Here is a 13,193-nt window from a genome sequence, read left to right on the forward strand (position 1 = left end):
AGCATGAAAAGTAGGGCAGACCTCAGTTGCAAAAGCTTCTAGCCATACACATAGGGCAATACGTAAATGATACACCTTATTGCATTCACCCATTCACCCTCCCCTGTTCACGCTAATTGGAAATTTCCATCCATTTCAGAGAAGTAACACAACTATCAATCATTTTCCCTGGCACGAATCTTCCAGGAGGAAGAAAATGGAATACACCTAGCAACAGAGCTCACGCACTAGTAGTCCATGTGTCTTAGATTTAATATCTGATGACTAGCTGCATTGAAGCCAAGAGGTGGTTCACAAAGTTGCTGCACATTAGAATCACCTGGGGAACTCTGAGACCTCCCCGTGCCCAGGCTCCTCCCTAGACCTACTGAATCAAAATCTCTGGGGCTGGGACCCAGACACCTATGTTTTTCTTCCAAGCTCTTTAGGTAATTCAAACGAGCAGCAAAGCTTGAGAACCAGCCCAATAATGGGAACAAACTTATTTCACACAGATAAAGTGGGTCAATTCATATGTTAAAAGAACGTGAATATATGTATATATTTCTTTTTTTCGCTTTATTCTGTTTGTATTTCAAATAGGCTTTTTTTTCCTTCTGCAAAAAGCGTTACTGTTTCCATTTGGTCCAAGGCTTGGGAGAGGGCTCCAGGGCGGTTACAAAGCTGCCTAGTGGCTGCAGAGTGGGGCTTCAGGCAGAAGCTCTGACGCCAGAGGGTCTCCTCAGACGCGGCTGGACTTCAGAGACTCCTGTTTGGCTCGAGGGTGAGCCTTTCAAAGAGATACTCGCCCAGCACAGCCTGCGGACCAGCCAGCCTGCGGAGGTTGGTCAGGTGGTCACCCATCTTCTGGATGAGTTTCACCTGCTCCTCCAGGAAGCGGCTCTCCAAGAAGTCACAGAGCTCGGAGTCTGCACGGGCAGGACCCAGGGCGCACAGATCCGATAGTGCCTGGTTCAGATTCTTCTCCCTAAGAATGGCGGCTTCCACAGCATCCTGGGTTTTACCCCACTCATCCTGAGAAGGCTTCCGTGCATCCTGGAAGAGGGCGCGGCCGCAGCATTGGTTTTGCATTTTCAAGAGGCGCTGGGCGCCCTCACACTTCTCCTCAGCCAGTTGGCAAAAAATGTGGCCCATACTGTCCAGAGTCCCATTGTTGCTGTCGAAATAGATGCTCAGAGAGAGGTAAGTGTCCACAGATGCATGTTGAACAGGCGGTGGGCGGCGGCTTCCACCTCGGTGGAATAATTCTGACGAACCTGGGAACTCGTGGTTGATCAGTGATAAGGAGCTAAGCTCAAAAACTGGTGTTGGCCTGTCCTGGAGGCTGAGGATAGCTGAGTGTCTGATTCCAAAGGTTGCGAAAGGAAGAAAGGTTGGAGGGTGGTCGGGGGCTGGAGCAAGGAGCGTCCCTGGGTCTGTTCATTCCAAACACTGTTGAAGCAAAAGACAGATCTGCAGGACTGCCGAACGCACTGCCTCAAATAGGCTTTGATATAAATGAACAAGAAGTCCAAGCAAGGACAAAACTTACCCTTCCTCCCACCAAAATAGCTGGTGATACTAGAATCTAGATCTGGGAAGGGATTCTTCCATTACTTTCTTAACATTCCAAGCCACTAGAGCAGTGGTTCTCAAAGTATGGTCACCTTGTAACCAAGCAGTACCCTATGGGGCCTTCCTAGGACAGACCCATCCCCCATATCCTCTATTGTAGTTTCTCTCTGAAGTACTCAGATAATAGTATCTCAGGCATATTTCTTGAGTTTTCAGATGCTAAAAACCACCACCCAATGGAAGAAATGAACTCTTTGATGATCATGAGCATGTAGCCCCCAGACCTTCTGGCACCTTAGGATGGATAATGTTACCTGCCTTGTGGCCTCAACATCAGCCAGTCAGAGGATTGTGCACGAGCTGATCACATGCCCTGGGATGTCCCTCCCTCACCTGGCCTTTAAAAATGCTTTGCTGAAATCCTTTGGAGATTTCAGGGGTTTTGGAACATGGACCACCCCTCTCCTTGCTCGATCCTGCAATAAACCTTTCTCTTCTCCAGACTCCAACCTTTAGGTTTGTTTGGCCTCACTGTGCTTCAGACACATGAACCTGCATTCGGTAACAACCTGACCAGCTTTACCAGCGTCCCCTGATAATGTGTCAGATATTCAAGTTTTAGGGCCCTATCCCAGCCCTATGGAATCAGCAACTCTAGAGGGGCTCAGTGATCTCTGTTATAACAGGCCCTCCATATGATTTTTATTCACCTTAAAGTTTGAAAATATCTGCATTGTCAGCTGGCCAAAGCGTCCACCAGCAGGTTAAGGGGAGTGACGCCTGGAAAAGATAGGGAGTAGCCAAGGCAAGTACAGCAGCATTTGCCGTGGTAGTAATGGAGAATGCCTTTTCTCCACTGGTTGGCACAGACTAGTATCTGGGAGCAGTGGCAGGGTTATTTAGGATGCTTTACAATTCAATGTAGAGTGACCGCTGTCCTGGTTTGCCAGGGACTTCCCCTGTGTGAATACTTAAAATCTCATCCTGGCAAACCCCTTAGCCCTGGATTTGAAAAACTTAGGGAATAACATGAAATTTAGGGGAAACATGATCTAGGATTTGGGCAAGTCACAAGTGCTAATTAAAGCTAAGCAAGTATGGACAACATCTAGCCTTCTTTACCCCTTTGTGGGAAGGTAAATCTGATTGGGTGAAAGGACTTATTGTTAAGAAATCTTTGTAGAAACATCCCCTTCTGCTTAGTCCGCTGGTTCTCAGTTCTGGGTAGACACTGGCATCGTCTGAGGAAATTTAAAGTTATTTTATTGGTCTAGGATGACCAACAGTCAGTGTGAGGGTTTTTAAAAAGTGCTTCAGATGATTCTAATATGCAGCCAAATTTAGGTGCCACTGCTTAAGCTTTGGAACCACTGCTACATATTTTCACCTCATCTTCCTATGAGAATATCCAACTGTAGTTGAGGTTTGTTTTTTTTCTTTTTCTTTTTTTAACTGTCTTATTATAAGTTTTACTGTCTTAAATAAGATTGAATGTACAGAAAATCCTGCTAGTCCATCTGGTATAGCTAGATACTTAGAATAATATCGTTAAGATATATACCATTTAAGTACTGTGACTGGCCTTTTAAAAATTAACATATGCATTGAATTAGTACAATCTCTTTTGAAGTTGTCATGTTGGGGAGCTATACCTGTAATCTGCTGCCATTGCTAAATATCTGGACAATTCTTATTAGGAATTGTTTTTAAACATCTTTAGGGATTAAAACCAAGAGTGCTGTATTATTTGTACTGGGACCACAAAAACCTCACAAAGTTTCCCCACTGTACCTTCTACCCCCATCTCTAACCCTTGGCAACTTCTAATCTGTTCTCCGTCTCCACAGTTTTGTTATTTTAAGAATAATATGTAAACATAATCATGAATTACTTAATCTTCGGAGATTGGCTTTAAAAAATTTTTTCTTCAGCATCATTCCCTTGAAGTTCATTTTAATTTTTGCATATATTAATAATTTGTTCCTTTTCGTTGCTCCGTAGTATTCTATCATAAGATTTTATCACAATTTGTTTCAACATTCATCCATTGAAAGACATTTGGGTAGTTGCCAGTTTTGGGCTATTATAAATAAAACTGCTCTGAACATTTATGTGTAAGTTTCTGTGGGAACTTAATTAAGTTTTTGTTTCTTTTGGATAAATGCTCAAGAGTACAATTACTGCGTTGTAGGGTGAATCTACTTTTAGGATTAAAAGAGACTGTCAAGCTGTTTCTCAGAGTGGCTAAACCATTTTATTTTCCCACCAGTGACGTGATATAACTTTTCTACGTACTCACCAGCATTTGATGTTGTCACTATAATTTTAGTTATTCTCTGATATCTCATTATGGTCTTAATTTGCATTTCCCTAATGCTAATGATGTTGAGCATCTTTTCATGTGCTTCTTTGCCATGTGTATATTCTCTTCCATGAAATGTCTGTTCCTGTCTTCTGCCTATTTTCTAGTTGGATTTTTTTAAGTTGTTTGGAGAGTTCTTTGTATATTATAGATACAAGTCATCTGTCTCATGTGGGATTTTCAAATATGTTTTCCCACTGTGTAATTTGAGTTTTCATCCACTTAAAAGGATCTTCTATGAAGCATTTTTAACTCATTTTGATGAGATCCAATTTATCAGTTTTTGCTTTTATTGATCATACTTTCGGTGTCAAGTCTAAGAATTATTCACCTAGTTCTAGATGCCAAAGATTTTCTCCTATTTCTTTTTCTAAAAATGTCCTGCTTTTACATTTAAGATTATGATCCACTTTGATTTAATTTTTGTGTAAGGTGTGGAGGTTTAGGTTAAGGTTCATTTTTTGTTTGTTTTTGTCGAGGGATGTCCAACTGTTTCAGTACCATGTTTTGAAATGTCTACTCTTCCTTGATAGCTTTTGCACTGCTGCAAAACAGGTTAAATGTATTTATGTCAGTCTATTTCTGGGTTCTCTATTCCATTCCATTGATCTATGTATCTGCCCTCCAAAATTACTGCGAAGTCTTGAAATTGGGTGGATTAATTCCTCCCATTTTAATCTTCCTTTACAAATTGTTTTAGCTATTCTTCAGCCTCTTCTTACCATACAAATCTTAGAAAAAGCTTGTCTATATCCGCAAAAACCTTGAGGGCATTTTAAGAGTAATTGTGTTAAGCCTCTTAACTTGGGGAGAATTGACATCTTTATTATGTTGTGTTTTCTAATCCATGAACAAGGTATGTCTCCCTATTTGTTTGGGACTTTAAAATTTTTCTTCATCAGCATTTTGTAATTTTCAGTATAGAGGTCCTATAAATGTCTTATTGGGCTTGTATTTAAGTATTTATTTAGGTCAGTTGTAAATGGCATCACATATTTTAATTTAAGCTTCTACACATTTGTTATTAATATATAATGTGATAAAACTGTGTTGATCTTGTACTCTAAAACATTTACAAACTAATATTATTTCTCAAGCTTTTTGTGGATTCCTTGGTATTTTCTCCATTTAGATTATCATCTCCTCTTCAGACACAGACAGTTTTACCTTTCCTTAGGCAATATAATAGGATATATTACTCTTCAACATTCAGTAGGATATATTCCTTCCTATTCAACATAGTAGGAATAGTCCTTTTATCTTTTAAATGAACTTTTTAAAACTTTAACATTTAAATTTATGTATTTATTTATTTTTGCTTATTTTCTTACTAGAACCTCCAGTAATATATTTAATAAAAGTGGTGAGAGCAGATATCCGTGCCTTGTTTCTGATCTTACAGAGAAAGCATTCAGTCTTTCACAGTTAAATATAATCTCGGTATAGGTTGTTTGTAGATCATCTTTATGAGTTTCAGTATGTTCCTTTTCTATTCCTAGTTTGCTTGGAGTTCTTTTTTCTTCTTTTTTTACAATCATGAATGGGATTGGATTTTGTCAAGTGCTTTCTCTGCCTTATTGGATAGGATCACATGACTTTTCCCTTTAATCTATTGGATATGGTGGATAACATTGTTTGATTTTCAAATATTTAACCAACTTCGCATAACTAGAATAAATGCCACTTGGTCATGGTATATTATTCTTTTTATATATTTCTGGATTTAATTTGCTAATATTTGGCAGAGGATTTTTACAGCCAATTTCATAAAAAATATTGGTCTGTAGTTTTCTTCTTTCTATACTATCCCTGTCCGGTTTTAGTATCAAGGTAATACTGGCTTCATAAATTTAATTAGGAACTGTTCATTCTACTTCTATTTCTTATCAAATCATGTAAAATTGGTGTTAATTCTTTATGTCTTGGGTAAAAGTGAAACATCTAAGCCTGAATATTCCTTTTGGGAGTTTTTAAATGAAAAATCAGTGTTTCTAATGGTTACAGGAAAATTGAGATTATCTATTTCATCTTGGCTGAGTTTTGGTAGTTTTGAGTGTAGAAGCATTGGCCCATTTCATCTACATTTTTGAATTTATAATGTAGACTTGTTCATAACAACTAGTCCCTCATTAACCTGCAGGATATGTCATGGTATCCCTGGTTGCATTTCTGATATCTGTGATTTGTGCCATCCATCTTTTTATCTTTATCAGTCTTGCTAGATCTTTATTGATTAGATTGTTTATTTCCAAGAACCAGCCTTTTGTTTCATTGATTCCCCCCCCCTATTTTCCTGTTTTCAGTTTCATGGATTTCTATTTCATCTTTATTATTTCCTTCTTTCTGCTTGTTTAGTGTTTTTTCCTCTTCCTTTTTTACTGTTGTAATATAGAAAATTAGATTATTGCTTTGAAATACTTTCTTTCCCAATTTAGTGCTATAAACTTCCCTTTCAGCATTGCTTTCACTTCATTCTGCAAACTTTGATCTGTTATATCTCCATTTTCTTTTATTCTATGCATTAAAAAATATTTCCTTGCTGCTGTCTTTTTTACCCATGAGTTATTTGGAATTGTGATGTTTAGTTTTCACATGATTGAAGATTTTCCTCTTGTCTTTCTGTTATTGATTTCTAGTCTGATTCCATTATGGCTAGAGAACATACTCTATGATTTTAATTCTTTTAAATCTGCTAATTTTTTATGAATATATAAATGAAAGAAATAAGAAAACCTCTGAGTCTTAGCATCCAACACTTAGGCACATTACGATTTAAATCTGCTAAGGTTCTTTTTATTGCCCAGTATATAGTATATGAGTGAATATTCCATGGACACTTGAATATGTATTCTGCTGTTACTGAGTGTGTTCTTTAAATGTCAGTTATATCCTATTGATTGATGATGTTTTCATTTCTTCCATATTCTTGCTGATTTTTCTCTCTGGTAGTTCTATAAATTGCTGTGCTGAAGTCTCAAATAATAATTGTGGATTTAAAATTTTCTCCTTTTACTACTTTTTCAGTGTTTGCTTCATGTATTTTGAAGTTCTGTTGTTTGGTGCACACACATTTAGTATCAATAGGTCATCTAGGTGGATTATTCCTGTTATCTTTATGTAATGACCCTGTTTGCCCCTAATAATTTCCTTTGCTCTGAAGTCTACTTTATCTGATATTAATATAGCCATTCCTACTTTTTCTGATTAACGTTCACATGATATATCATTATCTTCCTTTTACTTTGAACTCCTTATATCATGATGTTTAAAGTAAACTTCTTATAGACAGTATATAGTTGGATCATGCTTGTGAATTTTTAATCTACTCTTCCAATCTCTCTTTGACTTCGTTATTTAGATCATTTACAGTTAATGTAATTATTGCTATGTTAAAGATTAGGTCTACCATTTTATTTTTTGTTTTGTCTTTTACCTTAGTTTCTCAATCCTGTGTTTCTCTTATTTTGGGTTACTTAAACATTTTTTAATAAGTCCATTTTAATTTAATTTATTTATAATCATTTGTGTATACTGTTTGTATAGTTTTCTTAGTGGTTGCTTTTGGCATCACAGTATACATATGTAACTTACCATAGCCTACTGGAATCAGTGTTTTATTACTTCAAGTGAAGTTCCAAAATTTTACTTCCATTTAGTCTCTTAATATTCCCCAGTTTTAAAGTATGATTTTCTGTAGTATTTCCTTTCTCTACATTGAGAACCACATCAGATGGTGTCATAATATTTGCTTTGACCATCGGATAGTATTTAAGAAACTCATGAGGCTAATGATAGTCTCTTATATATACCCCATTTGTTTTCACCCATTCCATTGTTCCCCTTTTCTTTCTGAAGTTCCCAGTCTTCTGTTATTGTTTTTTTTTATGTTTTCATAACATTAGGTGATATCTGGGCTTTCCAGTGCCATTGGATATGAGTTTCAGGAAACACTGAGTCTGGCTCACTTAATGCTGCTGAGTTGGAGGGTTTGTATATGTTGGGTCTGTTGGTGCAGCAGGTGCTAGCAGATTAGACTAATGTTGATGGGACTAGTGCCACAGGAGGATGGGTTCCCATTCAGGCTATGCTGCTGCTACAGTAGATCGAGTCCCCCTCTACCCCAAGTGTGGGGCAGTGACCTGCTGCTGTCACTGCTTTGTATTAGGCTGCGTTTGCCTCAGGTGTGTGGTGGGATCCCTTGGAAGCTGCTGCTGCTGTCAATCACAAGGTTAAATTCATTTCAGAAATACTTAAGTATAAATATATAGCCTGGCTCCTATAGGATCCCTGTAATAGTTTTTTATTGCTTTCATACAAATGACCACAAATATAGTGACTCAAAACAATGTCAATTGATTACCTTACAAGTCTGACATTGGTCTCAATTGCGTAAAGTAAAAGTGTTGGCAGGATCGACAGATGAATGGATAAAGATGTGGCACATATATACAATGGAATATTACTTAGCCATAAAAAGAAATGAAATTGAGTTATTTGTAGTGAGGTGGATTGACCTAGAGACTGTCATACAGAGTGAAGTAAGTCAGAAAGAGAAAAACAAATACCGTATGCTAACACAGATATATGGAATCTGAAAAAAAAGAAAAAATGGTTATGAAAAACCTAGGGGGCAGGGCAGGAATAAAGATGCAGCCATAGAGAGTGGACTTGTGGACACAGGGAGGGGGAAGGGTAATCTGGGATGAAGTGAGAGAGTGGCATGGACATATATACACTACCAAATGTAAAATAGATAGCTAGTGGGAAGCAGCCGCAAAGCACAGGGAGATCAGCTCTGTGCTTTGTGTCCACATACAGGGTTGCGATCGGGAATGGAGGGTGGTAGGGAGATGCAAGAGGGAGGAGATATGGGGATATATGTATACGTATAGCTGATTCACTTTGTTATGAAGCAGAAACTAACACACCATTGTAAATCAGTTATACTCCAATATAGATGGTTAAAAAAGAAAAAAAAAGTGTTGGCAGAGCTACATTCTTTTCTGGAGGCTCTTAGGGGTGTTTCTGTTCCCTGGACTTTATCCGCTTCCAGCGGTCACTTGTAGTCCTTGACTCAGAGTCCCCTTTCTCCACCTACAAAACCCAAAATGTTGAATCTCTCTGATTCTGCTTCTATTAGGACATGTCTCTCTTTCTCTTTCTACAGTTGGGAATTGTTTTCTACTTTTAAGGACTCATGCAATTAGATTTGTTCCATGAGGTAATCCAGGATAATCTTTCTATCTCAAGGTCTATAACTTCAGTCATATCTGCAAAGTCCTCTTCACCATGTAAGGTAACATATTAATAGGTTCTAGGGATTAGGGTGAGGGCATTTTTAGGAGCCATTATGCTCCCTACCACACCCTTAACAAGTGACCTTGAGAAAATTACTGAGATTTTTAAAGCCTTACTTTCCTCAAACATACAATGGAAAGAAAGCTAACTAGTTAACATCATGAATGTGAAACAGTATATATGAAATCAACTAATTCAAAAAATAAGATTTCTTCTTTTTCTTTATGATTTACATGATTCTCAGAGTTCAGTTACTTGAAGATTTACTTTTTTTTAAACAGAACTAAGGAATTTCAGGGTTCAGGTGCTGTAAGATTGTCTGAATTATCTGAGTAACAATTAGCTAAGCACAGGTGTAAAGCATTTGATTTACTCCCTGGTTTTCTTTATCTTCTCATCCCAGTAAATGCATATCCCTTTTCTAGCTCCAGCCAGTAGACTCAGAGCTTGTTTTACTGTTTAACTAAAGTTGAATTTAAATTCTCTCTACATCTCCAGATTCTCAGCCCTGGTTGCATATTATAATCACCTGGGGAGATTTCAAGAACTACTGATGCCAAATTTCTACCTATCATGGATATTTGAGGAGGGACCTGGAATGAAATGCTCTAGCTTATGGTTTTTGGAACCAAATCATAGTCTACACTGAGCCAAATTATTTGCGAGATCACCTCTAAAAAGGAATTTATCTGTGGTAACTAATGCTCTTCCTTTGTCAGTATGCTTGATTTGTCCCTCTTTGGGGGAAAAAAAGAGGGGGAAAAAAACCCCAGCAGTTGTGCTCCCTGAATTATAACCTGATGCTGTGGAATTAGTGTTGACTTAGAGTGCACATCTTCGGATACCCATTCTCTCTCCTGCTTCCTTGCATGAACTTATATCCTTGGGCAGTGTTTCATCCACCACTCTCTTTTGCTTCTAATCTTAGCAAGTAAAGTCTCCCCTTAATGAAATAGCATTTCATGAGGCTTACTGGGAGCATAGGTCTGTTCCAGGCCTATCCTATGTTAGCTAAAGCAGATATAAATGATGTATTTTTGGCATTCATCCTTGTGGGTTGGAAAGAGAAGACAGAATTTTATCCTTTAGGTGTCATCTGACTGGACAAATGGGCTCTTTCCCTCTGCTGCCTACCATGTAAAAACCTGAGGGTGTTACCTCTAGAAGGTATCTTCTAGTTATCAAAATAGTTCAGATAAGTCAAATTTCTCAGTAAAAGATCACAAAACTATGTCTTAGGTGGTTAATTTTCTATGTCAATTTGTCTGGGCCACCATGCCCAGTTATTTGGTCAGATATTATTCTGGATATTTCTGTGATGGTGTTTTCGTGTTTTTTACAATTTTTATTTATTTATTTATTTATTTATTTATTGATATTTTTGGCTGCGTTGGGTCTTCGTTGTCAAACGTGGGCTTTTTCTACTTGCAGCAAGCGAGGGCTACTCTTTGTTGTGGTGTGCAGGCTTCTCATTGCGGTGGCTTCTCTTGTTGCAGAGCATGGGCTCTAGGCGCACGGGCTCAGTAGCTGTGGTGCACGGGCTTATTTGCTCCACGGCACATGCGATCTTCCCAGACCAGGGCTCAAACCTGTGTCCCCTGCATTTGCAGGCAGATTCTTAAGCACTGTGCCACCAGGGTAGTCTCTGTCATGGTGTTTTTGGATGAAATTCATATTTAAATTGGTGTTGGACTTTGAGTACAGCAGATTATCCTCCATAGTATGGGTGCGCCTCATCCAATCAGTTGAAGCTCTTAATAAAACAAAGACTGACCTCCCTGTCGCAAAAAGGAATTCTGCCAGAAGACTTACAGAAATTGAACTGCAACTCTTCCTAGAGTCTCTAGACAGCCTAACCTGCAGATTTTGAATTGACCAAGCCTCTATTATTGTGTGAACCAATTGTTTAAAATCTCTCTCTCTCTTTCTCTATCTTTATATAGATATGGATATAGATCTAGGTATCAATATTGATATCTAGATCTAGATCTATCAATATATATGGGCACATTGTATACACATGCTGTTGGTTCTGTTTTTCTGGAGAAGCTTGACTAATATAGTGGCCCATATAAATAAAAGGATGAACCCAAGTTCACCCAGGTAGAAAGTAGTACAATGAGAACTGGAACTTAAGGCCTCATGACTCATTCAGCTGTGAACACTGACCCAGAACTGGGGTCCGCAAACTCTGGCCCACTGATCAGATCTCGCTTGACTCCTGGTTTTGTACATAACATTTTGCTTGAACACAGCCACACCCATTCATTAACATATGGTGCATGGCTGTTTCTGTGCTACAGCAGCAGATAGGCAGTTGCAACGGAGAGGTATGGTACACAAAATCCAAAATATTTACTATCTGACCCTTTACAGAAAAGATCTGCTGACCCTTGCTCTAGGATGCCATCTGATTTCTGATAACACAGAGGAGAATAATTCATGCACATTGGGGTTGATTGTTAATCTCCTGTCCTCCTTAGGTCAAAGATCTCTTAAATGCTCACCCTTGCAATAGCCAGCTTGGGGAGCATTGTCTGAGGATGCAGAAATATTTCTTGCCAGGTCTTTCCAATCCACACTGCTCCCTGACTATGGTTCTTAAAACCTATTTTTTAAAAAATATTTTATTGGAATATAGTTGATTTACAGTGTTGTGTTAATTTCACGTGTACAGCAAAGTGAATCCGTTATACATATACATATATCCACTTTTATTTTTTTAGAGTGATTTCCAAATAGCCCATTACAGAGTATTGAGTGGAGTTCCCTGTGCTAATAAGAAGAACAGGTTCTTATTAGTTATCTATTTTATGTATAGCAGTGTGTATATTTCAGCCCCAATCTCCCAATTTAGCCTCCCCACCACAATACCCTGGTAACCCTAAGTTTGTTTTCTACATCCCTGCCTCTACTTCTAAAACCTGTCTATTTTAACCAACTACCACTCATTGCTTACTGTCTCTGGCTTCATGTACTTCATAATAAATCTACCTCTTGTTCAATCCTGGATAACATGTTCCAAGGACTGAGATAATATCTTCTTCTACATAACTTGTCCTTGATATTGTCTAACTTGGGGTCTTTATCTATGTCCCAAAGAAGACAGTCACACTCTGTCTTCTAGTACTACTAATAATACCACATTTTAGGGCATGAATTTGACCCAATGCACTGAACTATCCCTTTAGAAACTGTATGCAACCTGTCACTGGGTTTTAGCACCGGGATAGAGCTCAAATTAGTGTTCATATTTAAACAAATCTACTTGACCAGAAACTTTGTCTCACCATTTATTTTATTACACAAGTAACTTCTCTCTTTGCATCTATGATGTAAATATTTTTAATTTCCTAAATTATCTGAAAAATTATTTAGAGCTTCCATTTCAGTAGGCATTGGAATTGCTGTGTTATGACTATTTCATTATTTTATTTCCAAATGTTAAATTAGGCTTCAAGCTTTGGCCAAGAGTAGACAGGAAAGGGTTTTAAAAGAAATGAAGAATGGGAAAGACTTCTGATGCAACGGAGACTTAATAAAGATTTGCTTTTGAATCAAGAATTTATAATAAAGGTTTGATTTTGAATCAATAAGTTATGTCATTGCAAAATAGCTCCCTGGTAAAATTCCATTCTTTTGTAATCATTAAGTACAGAAATTAACCATCAAAATATGCAGTGATCTTTTTCATTTTCTAAAAACAAACCTATATCTAGATGAGAGGAGAATTCATTTCATAACTCAGGCTCTGGACTTACGACTCCAAGTCCTGTTTTCTTTCAACCATGCCTACTAAGTTTCTGTCTAACTTCTTGAGCATGAGGTAATGGCTTCAGCTTTCATCTCCTTACTCAGTATATAGCTTGGTGACTAAGAGTAAGGGATCTAAACCTTGAGAACTTGGGTTCCAATCTTGACTCTAAAATTTACTTGTTGAGTACTCTTGAGCATGTTATCTGTTTCTGCCTCAGTTTTC

The 13,193-nt window shown here is 37.9% G+C and overlaps 1 pseudogene across 1 annotated transcript in view; it reads right to left on the bottom strand.

Moving 5' to 3' along the window:
- Window positions 1-654: 654 nt before the first annotated feature.
- LOC309797920 (ferritin light chain-like) overlaps window positions 655-13,193 on the bottom strand; it is a 42,843-nt pseudogene continuing 30,304 nt past the window's right edge. The window contains exon 2 of the transcript in view: window positions 655-1,263. The product of the transcript in view is annotated as a ferritin light chain-like (transcript). The remainder of the gene's footprint in view (window positions 1,264-13,193) is intronic.

Source organism: Mesoplodon mirus (genome assembly GCF_964341445.2).
Source record: "Mesoplodon mirus genome assembly, contig: HAP1_SCAFFOLD_1225, whole genome shotgun sequence".
NCBI lineage: Eukaryota > Metazoa > Chordata > Mammalia > Artiodactyla > Ziphiidae > Mesoplodon > Mesoplodon mirus.